General features: G+C 39.3%; 1 protein-coding gene across 21 annotated transcripts in view; it reads right to left on the reverse strand.

Annotated features, from left to right (window-relative positions):
* LOC143996687 (poly(rC)-binding protein 3-like) overlaps positions 1 to 14,856 on the reverse strand; it is a 1,318,080-nt gene that overhangs the window by 215,300 nt on the left and 1,087,924 nt on the right. The window lies entirely within an intron of this gene.

Raw genomic sequence — 14,856 nt, forward strand, 5'->3', positions numbered from 1 at the left:
CTCTGTCTTCTGGCTTGTTATAAATAGACTTGTGGCTAACGTACATGCGTAGAGGTAGGAGCTAAAAGGAAGAGGTTGAGGGTGACCTTATGTGCAGGAGCTATAAAAAGAAATTATATTTCAGCAGAACCAAATCCTTAGATAATCCAAGGGAATCCCTATTGTTACAGTGGACTCTGGCTAAAACCCTAGTAGCTCCTCTCTGTCAAAAACAAGATGTAACAACCCCACTAGTGAAGCTGCATGCCGTACATTAATACACTACAGTACTGGTCTTGTCTTTCACAATGTTGACTTGATGGTAACTAATAGACACCATTTGTTTATTTTTTTAACTGTGAAAAGACCAACAGCAGTTTTAAACCATACCATTATTAACCACTTGCTTACTGGGCACTTAAACCCCCCTGCCCAGACCAATTTTTAGCTTTAAGCGCTGTCATACTTTGAGTGTAACAATGTACTCAAATGAAATTTTTATAATTTTTTTCACACAAATAGAGCTTTCTTTTGGTGGTATTTAATCATCACTTGGATTTTTATTTTTTTGCTAAACAAAAAAAAAAAGACCTATATTTAAAAAAAAAAAAATGTTTCATAGTTTGTTATAAAAGTTTGCAAACAGGTAATTTTTCTCCTTCATTGATATTCGATGATGAGTCTGCACTGATAGGCGCTGATAGGCTGCACTGATAGGCCCTGATGGGCTGAACTGGTAGGCACAGATAAGGTGACACTGATAAGACAGCACTGGTGGGCACTGATAAGACGGCACTGATGAGGTGGCACTGATGGGCCCTGATAGGTGGCACTGATCGGTGGCACTGATGAGTGTCACTGATGCGTGGCATACAAAAAAAGGAAATAGCACTCAGCTTGCCTCATCCATAAATAATGGAGAAATCAAGAAAAAAGTTCCAAAAAAAGAAAACCTATGGTCGGACATTAAAGGCACAACGGACAATGGAGATACACAAAAATATTAGCATTTATTTATAAAGTACAAAAGACGGAGACGTGAAAGAAATATAAATAAAAATCATATATACAACAAACAGTCTATATATGATGTGAGCCCCTAATGCATTTATGCATTACACATTGCATCTATGCATTTCGTTGTACACTTCTTCAGGACACATTTGGGGTTCAATAGTTGCAGGGAAGAGAAACAGGTCTAACTATCTTGCAGGAGAGTCACATATTAGTCAATCAATGATCGAAAAGTGGTTTCCACTAAAGGAAATACATGGGGTGGCTCTGAGACAAAGCGAATCACAAGGCAAAGACATATATAAGCCATCTGTGGGCTAGTGATCACAAATGTCTAAGTACGGTATTTGCAAACAGGGGATGTCATATCAGAGTGGATTCTAATAGGAAACCAGATACAGTCATGGATCGTTGATATGGAAGGTATAAAGATCCCTCAGTCAAAGACAGGCATGAACTAGAAGCTGAACTGTCTATAGGATACAGTGAATCCAGATCCCAAATGCCGTCAGCCAGAGCAGACAAAAACATGATGGCATATAGAAAATCCCGCGGGAGAGAGTAGAGAACTCTTCCGGGGGATTTTCGGTATGCCATCGTGCTTATTTAGGTAGTGGTGTTCATATGCACTGATTTATTTAGTGCCATTATTCCAATATTCTTGTTTATAGGAGGAATACTGGTTTCATATTTCAATAAATGTTAATATTTTTGTATATCTCCATTGTCCATTGTGCCTTTAAAGTCTGACCATAGGTTTTCTTTTTTTGGAACCTTTTTTCTTGATTTGTCCACTGATGGGTATCACTGATGGGTGTCACTGATGGGCACTGAATGGCACTGATAGATGTCACTGATAGATGGCACTAATGGGCACTGGTACGTGGCACTGCTAGGTGGCATTGATGGGCACTGTTAGGTGGCATTGATAGACAGCACTTGTGATGAGGCACTGATTGGTGACATTTAAAGGTGGCACTGTGGGCACTGATAGGTGGCACTGTGGGCACTGATAGGTGACACTGTGGGCACTGATAGGTGAAACTGTGGGAACTGATGGGTGGTACTGTGGGCACTGGTAGGTGGCGCTGGTGGGCACTGGTAGGTGGCACTGTTGTGCACTGATTGTGCACTGGCAGGTGGCACTGGCAGGTGGCACAGGTGGGCACAGATGACTCTGCAGTGGCTCTCCATGATCGGAACTGATGTCCCTCTCACAGCCACCGAAAAAATAGCGAGAAACAGGTCTAACTATCTTGCAGGAGAGTCACATATTAGTCAATCAATGATCGAAAAGTGGTTTCCACTAAAGGAAATACATGGGGTGGCTCTGAGACAAAGCGAATCACAAGGCAAAGACATATATAAGCCATCTGTGGGCTAGTGATCACAAATGTCTAAGTACGGTATTTGCAAACAGGGGATGTCATATCAGAGTGGATTCTAATAGGAAACCAGATACAGTCATGGATCGTTGATATGGAAGGTATAAAGATCCCTCAGTCAAAGACAGGCATGAACTAGAAGCTGAACTGTCTATAGGATACAGTGAATCCAGATCCCAAATGCCGTCAGCCAGAGCAGACAAAAACATGATGGCATATAGAAAATCCCGCGGGAGAGAGTAGAGAACTCTTCCGGGGGATTTTCGGTATGCCATCGGACTGTTGTTATTTACATAGAGGGTGAGGTACTCTTGAAGATGGATCTGTTTTTGGTGATAGAGGGACTTGTGCCTAATAAAGAGGGAAAGCTCACTAGTGGGACTGCACCATGGATAAGTCATGCTATTCCCTGCCCAGAGATCCCAAGGGGGTGTTATCTATGCACTCAGCCTCTTATCATAAGCAGAAACTCTGGGAAGCCCCTGAAAAAAAAATCACAGTGGTGCCACATTGTCTGCCCTGAGACAAAGATACAGGAGTTCAATCCCCATGTGGTCAAGTTGCATTACATTTTGAGTTTTCTGTTCCATTATAATAGTGTTCCACCAACTTCAGGAACATAAACGAAGGGAAAGTGAGGGCCCTCGTATTACATATTGAGGACCTTCATGCTGTAGCAAGATACAGTTACTGAATTCACCTTTGATATGTTTGTTTAATGGGGGTTATTTACGAAAGGCAAATCCACTTTGCCCTGCAAGTGCACTTGGAAGTGCACTGAAAGTACACTTGGAAGTACAGTCGCCTTAAATCTAAGGGGTAGATCTGAAATGAGGGGAAGCTCTACTGGTTTTATCACTCAATCATGTGCAAGCTAAAATGCTGTTTTTTATTTTCCTTGCATGTCCCCCTCAGATCTACAGCGACTTTACTTCCAAGTGCACTTGCAGTGCAAAGTGGATTTTCCTTTAGTAAATAACCCCTCCTAAACACCTTATCTCTAGAGTGAATAACTGTATTTCTATGTAATTGATCCTTAAAGCTGAGGTCCTCCACCATCTTCATTAATTTTTTTGTGCTTCTTTGTGACCTCTTTTGGGATCAACAAGATCTTTCCTGAGGGCTGGCGACTCTTTTGGGATCAACAACATCTTTCCTGAGGGCCGGTGCAAATTCAAGATATAGCCAAACCAGTGTTTTGTAAATGGGTAGAATTATTGATTTAACTCTTGAGTGTATGCCCTTTATAATGCATGGCAGTATTTTGCTAGCTTTGTTAGCTGTGACTTTGCATTGCAGGCTATTGCTAAGTCTGTGATCTATAAGCACATCCAGATCTTTTTCCATCACTGATTCTCCCAGGGGAGATGCCCCTAATGTGCATTATGCGTGTGTATTTTTGGCACTTGAGTGCATAACTTTACATTTATCAATATTGAACTTCATCTGCTATTTTGTCAAGGTCTTCCTGTAATGATGCTACAACCTGTGACAACGTTATTTCTCTGCACAATTTGGTATCATCAGCAAACACTGAAATTGAGCTCTTAATTCCAACCCCTATTTTATTAAAAAATAAATTAAACTGCATTGGCCCCAATACAGAACCCCGAGGCACACCACTAACAACTTCCGACTATTCAGAGAATGAGTCATTTATCACTATTCTCTGGATTTTTTTTTTATGAAATCAGTTTCCTACCCATATACATACAATTTAATTAACTCCAACATTTAACATAGTAAACATATATGAGCTACAGTATCAAATGTCTTAGAAAATACTTTTAGATAAAAGTTGTGACCCCCCCCCCCCAAAACACACACACACACACACACTTTACATTTCTAATTTACCCTTACTATAAATATAACTAAAGGCAAAACTTTTTTTAAAGTTTTGGATAGAGTAGAAAGGGATTAGAACACCTATCGGGTTTTTATTGCTGTGCCCCAGTTAAGGAGATTGATCTCTCTGTTTGTCCTGTTTACCATTATCATTGAAAGTGAAAGTAAAAGAAAATCCCAAATTTTGAGTTGTCCCCAGAAAAGTAACAGCACAGAAATCTTCCAATGGGGAAACTAGTTCTGGTGACCTGGGGGTCCCCAAGAATTTCCCTACATTTTCAGGGACTTCCTTCCACTTCCGGTTTGGCTATGGGGCATGAAGTAAAAGGAATTCTCCGCAATGGGACACAGATTGGGGTAAAAAACTGACAGGGGTTATAACCCTCCCTTACTCTATCCAAAATGAAAAAAAATAATTTTTTACCTATAGTTCTACTTTATTATCAAAATGGCAAAATAAATAAATGTTACATGAATCAAGGAACAAAGCAAGAGTAATTATTTAACTACACTAGGCAACAAACAAAAAAATTACAAACAAGTATATTCTACGTAGATATATTGATTAAAAAGCATGGGTATCAAAATCAAAATTAAAAACAATACACAGTATAGGAAAAATACAACAGACTGCAAAGGGTGTAAAACGCTAAGCACAAAAGGATCATTATCCTTTAGTTGGTGTTATATGATGTTAAACTCTTGCCCTAACACTCCAGATTTCTAGACACAAGAATCATATGTTCTCTGATTTGCTGTGCCCTGTTAATTAAAAGCCAAAGCTTAAGATGGGGTTAATTTGCAATGAAAGGTTATCATTAGTTGAAAGGTATTGAATAAAATATGTATAGCTCCCACTGTACAGATTCCTGGCAGATGTGCCATGAAGATGTTTAAATTACTTAAATAAAAAATTACCATTTGAAAAGAGGTAGCAATCTTATGTCAGTACCTTACAATGCCTAAAAATAGACTAATCTGCTTAAATATTAATGTACATTTTTCTCATATTTAGAAATGTTTTGCCAGGCTTACATAACATAACTGTGGTTTTAAAATTAATGTGTATGTGTGTTTTTGTGTGTATAGCAGGGAATACATAGCTAGGAGGATCAGGCAGCCAACAGCATAAGCAGACTGTACAGTACATACATGTTACCTTTATATTAATCCTTATAGTGCTATCTGAAGCCATTCTGAAATTTGTATGCAAATAGCAATTTTCTGATTGTTGCTAGTTGCACATTCATATGAATCCCCTTTCTGCTTTACATTGACAAGCTCTGCTGATAGATGTCTTAGACCCAGAATATTGCAATGTAGAATAGGGGTAGGGGTCATGCATGTTCTCCACTATTAGAAAATTAAAAAACTGTAATGGGTTCTCTGGGTTATAATAAAGGCAAATTAGAATGCAAGTGGTATCTGCTGTTAGTAATCCAAAACTGCTGCTACCTCTTTAGTGCTCCCACCATTGCTACAGGATTAGAGGCAGTCAGATAGATAGATAGATAGATAGATAGATAGATAGATAGATAGATAGATAGATAGATAGATAGATAGATGGATAGATAGATAGATAGATAGATAGACAGATAGATAGATTGTTGGGTGTTGATGGTAGTCTAATTAGTAAATGCGATCTCCAAATACTGTAGCTAATTTTTCACTGTACCCCACATAGCCCAATTACAAATTGGCATTGATACACATTGACTGCTGTGCCATTGGTGTTTTTTTCATGATTCATAACTCAAAAGCTATCTGAGTAATAATAGAAGGTACAATGGACAAGTGGCATGGCCCATGGGACTTTTAATAATCATAGAGGCCACACACATAGCGTGTTTGCTGGTCTGTCTTTGTTATTGTGGGTTAAGGGGCCGAATAGCTAATTTATACTGTGTGACAGTGCAGGATGTGTAAGGACAGGAGTCTACATGTTGTTATTCGGTCAGACTACTAAAGTTTTAGGGACACCATTTCTTGCCATTGTTTGAAAGCACATCTCTCCTTCCATTTCTCATTGTTTCCATTTTTCTAGGTCCTACTCTGGTCCTTGTTCCTCAAATATTGGTAGAGTAGCAGCCAACCATATCCACTCTCTGCTGCTTTGAGCCATTGACAAAGTTGAATGTCCTGTGAGACTCTATACAACATTGAACACTAAGCAAGTAAAACCATTCTGGTGGATTTTCCGCTGCCATAATGAATAATATTTTTCTTCGGTAAGCATAAAAAAACTTCACAATTATTTGAAATCTCCCCTTATTTCTCTTGTGTATTGATTTGAGCAAGGATCCGTAATTGGTAACTAAGCTAGAATAGTGGCCCTTTTATTTTTAGAATACTTTTATGAGAGCTTAATAATTTTGGCAAGTAAACAGCACCAGAAGCAATAACTATATGAAATCTTGGCTAATACTATATAGGCCTATGCCATTAGACTATTACTGCTATACTTAAATCAACTAGACCTATAAACTATAATGCAGTTTAATCTGAGTCATTAGAAACTGCCTTTCTAATTAAAATTCTAAAAGTTCATATAGAATAACTATATCTTTGGTCCACACACTTGCATTTATACCCTTTGTCTAAATAATGCTAGCCAAAATCAGTGCTGTTTTGTCAAGTAGTCTTTTTTGTCTTTGAAGAAAAATAATAATAATTTGCCAGTGAAATATGTCATGCTCATGCTTTGGTAATATCTGATAAACAATTAATGGAAATGTATCTATACCAAAAATGTTGACAGAATGAGTAAAAATCTCTCATCGATTCAGTGCAGGAAATCCCTGAGCCGGCATATGCTGTTTACTCGGCTCTCAGTCGGCAGTCACGTACACAGTCCCGCCTCTGCCATTGGCATTGGACCCGCTCCTGTGGTAGAGAGAACACTGGTACAATGCCGGTGGTGGAGACGGGACTGTGTGTGTGACGTATAAGCTAAGTGAGAACCGAGTTAGAGCCGAGTAAACAGGAGATGAAGGCTCAGTGAATTCCGACAGCGCACCTCCCCCTCCGAGGTACACTATTGTTGACGTATAACACGTACCCATGATTTGTCCCCTATTTTCAGGGGGAAAAGTGTGTTATACGCAGATAAATACGATATATATATATATATATATATATATATATATATATATATATATATATATATATATATATAGTTATACAGTTTTGCTCATAAGTTTAATTACCCCGCCAGAATTATGATTTCTTGGCCATTTTTCTGAGAATATGAATGATAACATAAAAACCCTTATTTCACTCATGGTTAGTGTTTGGTTGAAGCCATTTATTATCAATCAACTGTGTTTACTCTTAAATCATAATGGCAACAAAAACTACCCAAATGACCCTGATCAATAGTTTACATACCGCAGTTCTTAATACTGTGTATTGCCCCATTTAACATTAATGACAGATTGAAGTCTTTTGTGGTATTTGTGGATGAGGCTCTTTATCCTCTCAGATGGTAAAGCTGCCCATTCCTTTTGGCAAATAGCCTTGAGTTCCTGTAAATTCTTGGGCTGTGTTGCATGAACTGCACGTTTCAGATCTTCCCAGAGTGATTCAATGATATTGAGGTCAGGAGACTGAGATGGCCACTTTATTCTGCTGTAGCCAATGACAGGTTGACTTGGCTTTGTGTTTTGGATCATTGTCATGTTGGAATGTCCAAGTACTTCCTATGCGCAGCTTCCTGGCTGATGAATGCAAATTTTCCTCCAGTATTTTTTGATAAATACTGCATTCATCTTGCCAACAATTTTAACCAAATTTCCTGTGCCTTTGTAGCTCACACTTCCCCAAAACATCAGCGATCCACCTCAGTACCTTCCATCATAGGTCTTGGTGACTCCTCTCCAAATGTAGAATTTATGGTTGTGGCCAAAAAGCTAAATTTTGGCCTCAGCACTACAAATAACTTTGTGCCAGAAGGCTTGTCTCTGTGCTGTTTGGCCTATTGTAAGTGGGGTACTTTGTGGCATTTGCGTAGTAATGGCTTTCTTCTGGTGACTCGATCATGCAGACCCCCTTTCTTCAAGTGCCTCCTTATTGTGCATCTTAAAACAGTGACACCATATGTTTTCAGAGAATCCTGTATTTCACCTGAAGTTATTTGTAGGTTTTCTTTTCATCCCAAACTATTTTCATGGCAGTTGTGGCTGAAATTTTAGTTGGTCTACTTGACCATGGTTTGGTTTCAACAGAACCCATTATTTTCCAGTTCTTAATTAGAGTTTTAACACCACTGATTGCCATTCTCAATTCCTTAGATATATTTTTATATCCCTTATATCCCTTTAAAACAGTTCAACTACATTTCTCGTAGATCCTTTGACAATTCTTTTGCTTTCCCCATGACTCAGAATCTAGAAACTTCAGTGCAGCACTGGCTGAAAGATGCAAGGGTCTGTCAGGAGTTCATAAACACATTGACCTTTTATACACGCACACTAATTACAAGCAAACGGATCACAGGTGAGTATAGTTACCTTTAATAGCCATTCAAACCCATTTGTGTCAACTTATGTGCATGTTAACAGGCCAAAATCACCAGGGTATGTCAGCTTTTGATCAGGATCATTTGGGTCGTTTCTGTTGCCATTATGATTTAAAAAAAGTAAACACAGTCGATTGATAATAAATGGCTTTATCCAAACACTTATTATTATTATACAGGATTTATATTGCGCCAACTGTATGTGCAGCACTTTACAATGTAGGGAGACACTACACCAACAGTACAATTCAAAACAAGAGGGTTAGAGAAACCCTACTCTTGTGAGCTTACAATCTAAGAGGGAGGGGCTGGAGAAATAAAAGCTAGGGACTGGGATGGATGAACTGATGAGGGGAATAGAACATTTGGTTGGTAGCTGGAGGCAGGATAAGCCAGAGATGAGTTTTCATGGATTGCCTAAAAGTGGACAGAGTAGGAGATAGCCGGATAGATTGGGGTAGTGCGTTCCAGAGGATGGGAGAGGCTTTGGAGAAGTGTTATCATTCATATTCTCTGAAAAATGGCCAAGAAATCATAAATTGTCAGGGTATGTAGACTATATATATATATATATATATATATATATATATATATATATATATATATTCCTTGCACAACATTCAGTATTCTTTGTGAAGTGAAGTGTAACCACCTTCTCTAAGCTAAGGAAAAAATCATTTGCAAAGAAACCCCTTGATCTATCAGCAGAGGTTACCAACAGCTATGGAGTGTGAGGGTCTCCCAGACTGTATACAAATGGATTGGATGCTTTAGGTAGTCTCTCACTATATATAGTTTGAAAATGTTGTTGCACTGGCAAATCAATTCCAATGTACAGTCTGACTGTGTGTGGCCAGCTTTATTGACTGAATTATTGAGCAACCCCAGGTAACAAGTAAAATCCATCAGTCAATCACTATCACAGGAAACATTGAAACTGTGCTAAAGACAGAACATGCATTCAGTTTACAATTCAAATACTGCCTTCTCTATGGTGTTTTTAAATATACAAAGGAATGCAATCAGGTAAACAACCTTAACCATGTTGTGTGAAGACCCTTCCAAAATCCTTGTTTCTGTCCGAAGTTTTTTTTTATATTTTTTATATGCACACAAGTGCTGTTTACATGTACAAACTCCTTTCACTATATTTCTTTTCGATGTTCAAGATTTTTAGGTTGCTCAGTGTGACCAACAATATCTGGGCCTGTGTTGATCTTTGATGTTGTTTAGCTGGATTACCAAATACACTGCCTTACATACATATAGCCACCAGAGGGTGTTCTTTATGCATCATATAGATTGCATTCAAATGAACACCCAGGGCTGGCTAGAAATGCCTAAACTGATACTTGGCAAATTGTTGTTCAAGTACCAGGCATTGTATTGTTGGATGGGGTCAGGAGCTTGCCTATTTTCCACACCAGGAACAAAGCTTCCATAGGTGCTGGTGGAGCAGGGCCCAAAAGAAAAGGTAGCTGCTGACAGTTTATGCTGCCAGCTTCCAGGTTTGCTTTAAATGTACACTAAAAAGATACTTCAGTCTCACAGCAATCTAGATTTCATACAGTGGCGTAACTAGAACCTTCAGGGCCCCGATGCAAGAAACCATGAAGGGCCCCCCTGAACCCCAGCCAGGGCCCTTCCCTCCGAGTCCAACTGTGGAACTCCAGGGCGTGGTCACAGGTATGACCTTTGTGAGCCCTGTAGTTCCACCACTGGTATCAGTAGTTTTTTTTTATTATTTTTATATTTATTTTTAGGTGCCCCATTGGGGGACTGTCCCTAGGCAGGATGGGGTCCCCATCCCCAGAAGAGATGAGGTCCTTTTCTCTAGGGCAGATGAAGTTACTGCCCCCAGGTGAGAAGGGGTCCCTGTCCCCAGGGGGAGAAGGAGGGGGTATGTAACCATGACCAAACTGCAGGCCGCGCACTCATCCATGTTGGCCTGGGCTCCATCCAGTGTGCTGGACGGGCGATCAGCATATCTCCCAGAAAGACCTTTCATCATCTGTGTATGACGGGGGAGGAGGGGGGCTGGCAGACAAGCCTGCAGTGTCCTCCGGGGAGCTCTCATAGGGCTGCAATGCATCTGTGTGCTTCAAGTTTGTTTACCTGGGAGAAGTATGCAGTGCAGTGTGGGCCGGACTCAGGAGGGGGGGCGGGACTCTGGCTGGGGAGAACAGACATCGGACTGAGTGGCAATGCATGGAGCAGGAGAAAGGTACTCTGAGGAGCTGGCCGAGGACACAGGTCATGTGGGGAATGCACAACTAAAGACCAGCCAGTGCGATAGTCGAGCATGGAGCTCTGCTAGTCACCCTCCACCTCCAGCCACCCGTGTGCATGGTGCACTGGTACCCCTAGCTGCCTATGCTGCTGCCGGCCATATGTAGAGGGAGATGCATGGGCCCCCTGCATCACAGGGCCCAGTTGCAGTCGCGACTGCTGCACCCCCTATAGTTACGCCCCTGATTTCATAGCAATCAGATTTAGCAAGCTGTCACCTGGGCAGCGCCTCAGTTTTATGTCACACAGGCACAGAGTGCTTCTTCTTTTCTTTGAGAGACAGAAAAGAACCTAGCATGGGGCAGCATCTCAAAGCAGTGCCCTCCGGAAATATATAAATGTCAGTCTGCATGGGATGCTTTAGGATGGTGGAGTTGCCTTACTAAAGGAAACAAAGTTGTATACTTTGTAAGGGAATTTGCACTTTGCAAGGTAATTTTCCCTTAGCTCTGCTGACTCCATCATCCAATCATGTACAAGCAAATATATATATTTTTTTAAATTCTCTTTGAACGTTGGGTATATTTTGCAAGATAAATTTTCCCCAAATTCAATAAACTATGGGAAAATCCCATTGCTAAAGTAAACAGCCGTGTCTTTAGTACACCAACCCCTTTGTTTTGCCATTATCAGCAAACAAAACATAGTCACAACATAGTCACATTGTTAAAATGACCTGGTATTGGTGGCAAGAGAATATCACTTATTTTTGCACTCATTTATGAAAGGCATTCAATTATGTTAGATTACAATTTCATGATAAACCAATACATTAGACAAAAGTTCTGATCTTTCCATGATTTGTGCGATCCAAAAAAAAAAAAAAATAGCCGATGTGTCATTTTTAACAACTGACTGAATATATTCCTTTTCTAAGGCATAATGGATGAACTTTTATGGAATCATAACTGCACGCAGTCTAAAATATTTTAATCACTAAATAGTCAACCCCTTCGTATATACACAATGCAAATGCATGCACAGTTTTATAGTCATCACAGATCGGTTGGTTGCTTATGTGAAAATGTGTCTTTTACATGCCAGCAACTAAGATGCTTCCTGGATGGCCTGATTCTCACAACCGTGCTTCCTGTAAGTGGGCATGATCACACATATGCATGAGTGCATGCAAACGTTTCCTATCACCAACCTTCATTAACTAAATGTAGTGAATAAACCTTTGCATCTCAGTTAAATCCCAGCTACTACGGATTTCCTGCTTAATGCTAAAACCCAAGCGACCCATTTTCCTTCAGCTGATACTTAGTGAAAATTAGGAATGACTGAACGAAAAAAAAAAAAAAATCACATGCCGTACTAAAAGAGAACTATTTTTTATAAATGGTTTTTACAGCAAAAAGATTAAAAATCTGCTGAACATCTAAAAGATTTTATACTATGTGCTAGCCAAAGAATATGGTTATAAAACTCTTAGTACCAGCCTTATGAAATTGGCTTGAAAGGTATTAATCAGCATTTACTACTGAAGTAAAGGAGTCAGTCTAGACCTGATTTCCTAAACTGCTCAACTGACAGAAGCAACTAGACTACACTGCTTTGTCATTTGATGCAGTGTCCTCCACATACTTAAAGTACTTAAGTACCAGCTGTATAATCTTCTGCCCTAAAGTAAAATAAAGCCTAAATCAATAAACCTTTTTTTTATTTTATTTTTTTTATAATTTTTCAATTATATTTGGTAGTTTAGAAATTGCATCAGATTTTTTTAAATATAGAAAATAGGGTGATCTTCATTCAAAAAAATTGATATTTATTTTTTATCCCTTTTAGAAATATATTTCTGAATGCAAATAATACATTTAAAATGTATTATGTATGATATTTATATATTTATGTATGATATTTTATTTCATAAAAAGAGAAGTGAGGTTACTTTTCTGCATTACTTGATGGTATCTGGAGGTCAGATAAGGAAGCATCCAGTTTATGTTTACTATACTAAAAGCCCAGCTGTCTCTTTAACTTGCATACTTTCTGTGTCTGACCCTTGTTACCTCTGCTACAGACCAATAGAAGGAACAACAAAAGGCGCATAATAAGGCAGCCTTCTGACGCAGGAAAATGCCAATCCATTAAGCACAGTCCACTTGACTCAACTGAATCCACATCCACATGTCAGTTTTTTTTTTTTTAGACTAGAATTAACCACTACATAACAATTCCTTATTTTCAGACCTAATACCGGTAATTTCGTTTCTGCCTTGACTTGTGTACAAATTATGTTTACTTTGATTGCATATTTTATTTTGTATATTATATACTTTCAATATCTATCTATCTATTATTATTTTTTTATTATTATTATTATTATTATACAGGATTTATATAGCGCCAACAGTTTGTGCAGTGATTTACAATGTTAGGGCAGAAACTACAGTTACAATGCAATTCAATAGAGGAGGAAACAGAGGGCCCTGCTTGTTAGAGCTTACAATCTAAGAGGGAGGGTCAATTGATACAAAAGGTAATAAATGTGGGGTATGAGATGATGAAGAAACTGAAAGTACAGTTATTAGGTGGAGGCAGAATAGACTTCTCTGAAGAGAAAAGTTTTCGGGGATCACCTAAAAGTGGATAGAGTTGGAGATAGTTGGACAGATTGGGGTAGGAAATTCTAAAGGATGGGAGAGGCTTGGGAGAAGTCCTGGAGGTGAGTATGGGAGAAGGTGACAAGGGAGCTAGAGAGCAGGAGGTCTTGGAAAGAAGATGATGATTTGGTTGGTATTTTGAGACAAGGTTAGTGATGTAGCTGGGGGCCGAGTTGTGGATGGCTTTGTTAGTGTTTTAAATTTAATTTGTTGGGGGAGTAGATCTATCTATCTATCTATCTATCTATCTATCTATCTATCTATCTATCTATCATTCTCCTTTTCTGTCTACAAAATAGGTGAAATTCTGAAAGTTTTTTTTAAAGACACAAGGCTTTATTTACAATTTCAGACATGTGACTGCAATTTTCACATCTCAATGCACTGTAACTTTTTGAAAATAAGGTTCTTTATCCTGGTACTCTAGCTTTGTGAATTTAATCTTTTCTCTGTTAAAGTGTAATCAAAGGCGGCAAAACTTTTTTTTTCCTTTTTGGAAGGGGGGGTGTTACAACCCCTGTCAGGTTTTTTGCCACCCTTGTCCCACTGGGGAGATTTCCCTTCACTTCCTGTCCCATAGCCAAAACAGGAAGTGAGGGGAAATTGCTCCAAAGTGAGGGAGTTCTGGTGTGTCACCAAGGTCCCCAGAACTAGTGTCTTCGTTGGATGTTTTTCCCTCTATTCCTGTTCTGATGTCAACCCAAAATGCAGGATTTTCCTTTATTGTCACTTTCAATAATGGTAAACAGGACAAATACAGACTGTGAATATCCCTAATGGGCACACAAACAGCAATAGAATCTGATAGTCGTACTGATCTTTGTCCACTCTATCCAAAACAAAAAAAAAGTTCTGTCTTTAGTTACACGTTAAATGGCAATATTTAGACAACTAAGTGAGAAATATTTGCTATTTTCTTTGTCATATTGCAAGTATGAATAAATGTAACTGAACTGCTAAACCTTAGGGCTCCTTCAAACAAATGTGTCTGTGTATGGAGCCCTCTCTGCTCAGCGGGGGATCTCTCCGTTGATCCCCACTGAGCAGGAAGATGACAGGTCTGCCTCTGCACACTGTGCAGGGACGGACCTGTCAGAGCGCCACTCTCCCCTATGGGGGATTGCATGAGGACGGACCGCAGAGTCCGTCCTCACCCGATCCGATCCACAGATGAATGGAAAAATAGGTTTTTCCTCCGTCACACTTTTTCGGATCG

This window comes from Lithobates pipiens, unplaced genomic scaffold, assembly GCF_037356315.1.
Source record: "Lithobates pipiens isolate NorthernLeopardFrog02 unplaced genomic scaffold, aLitPip1_a1.2 Scaffold_19, whole genome shotgun sequence".
Taxonomy (NCBI): domain Eukaryota; kingdom Metazoa; phylum Chordata; class Amphibia; order Anura; family Ranidae; genus Lithobates; species Lithobates pipiens.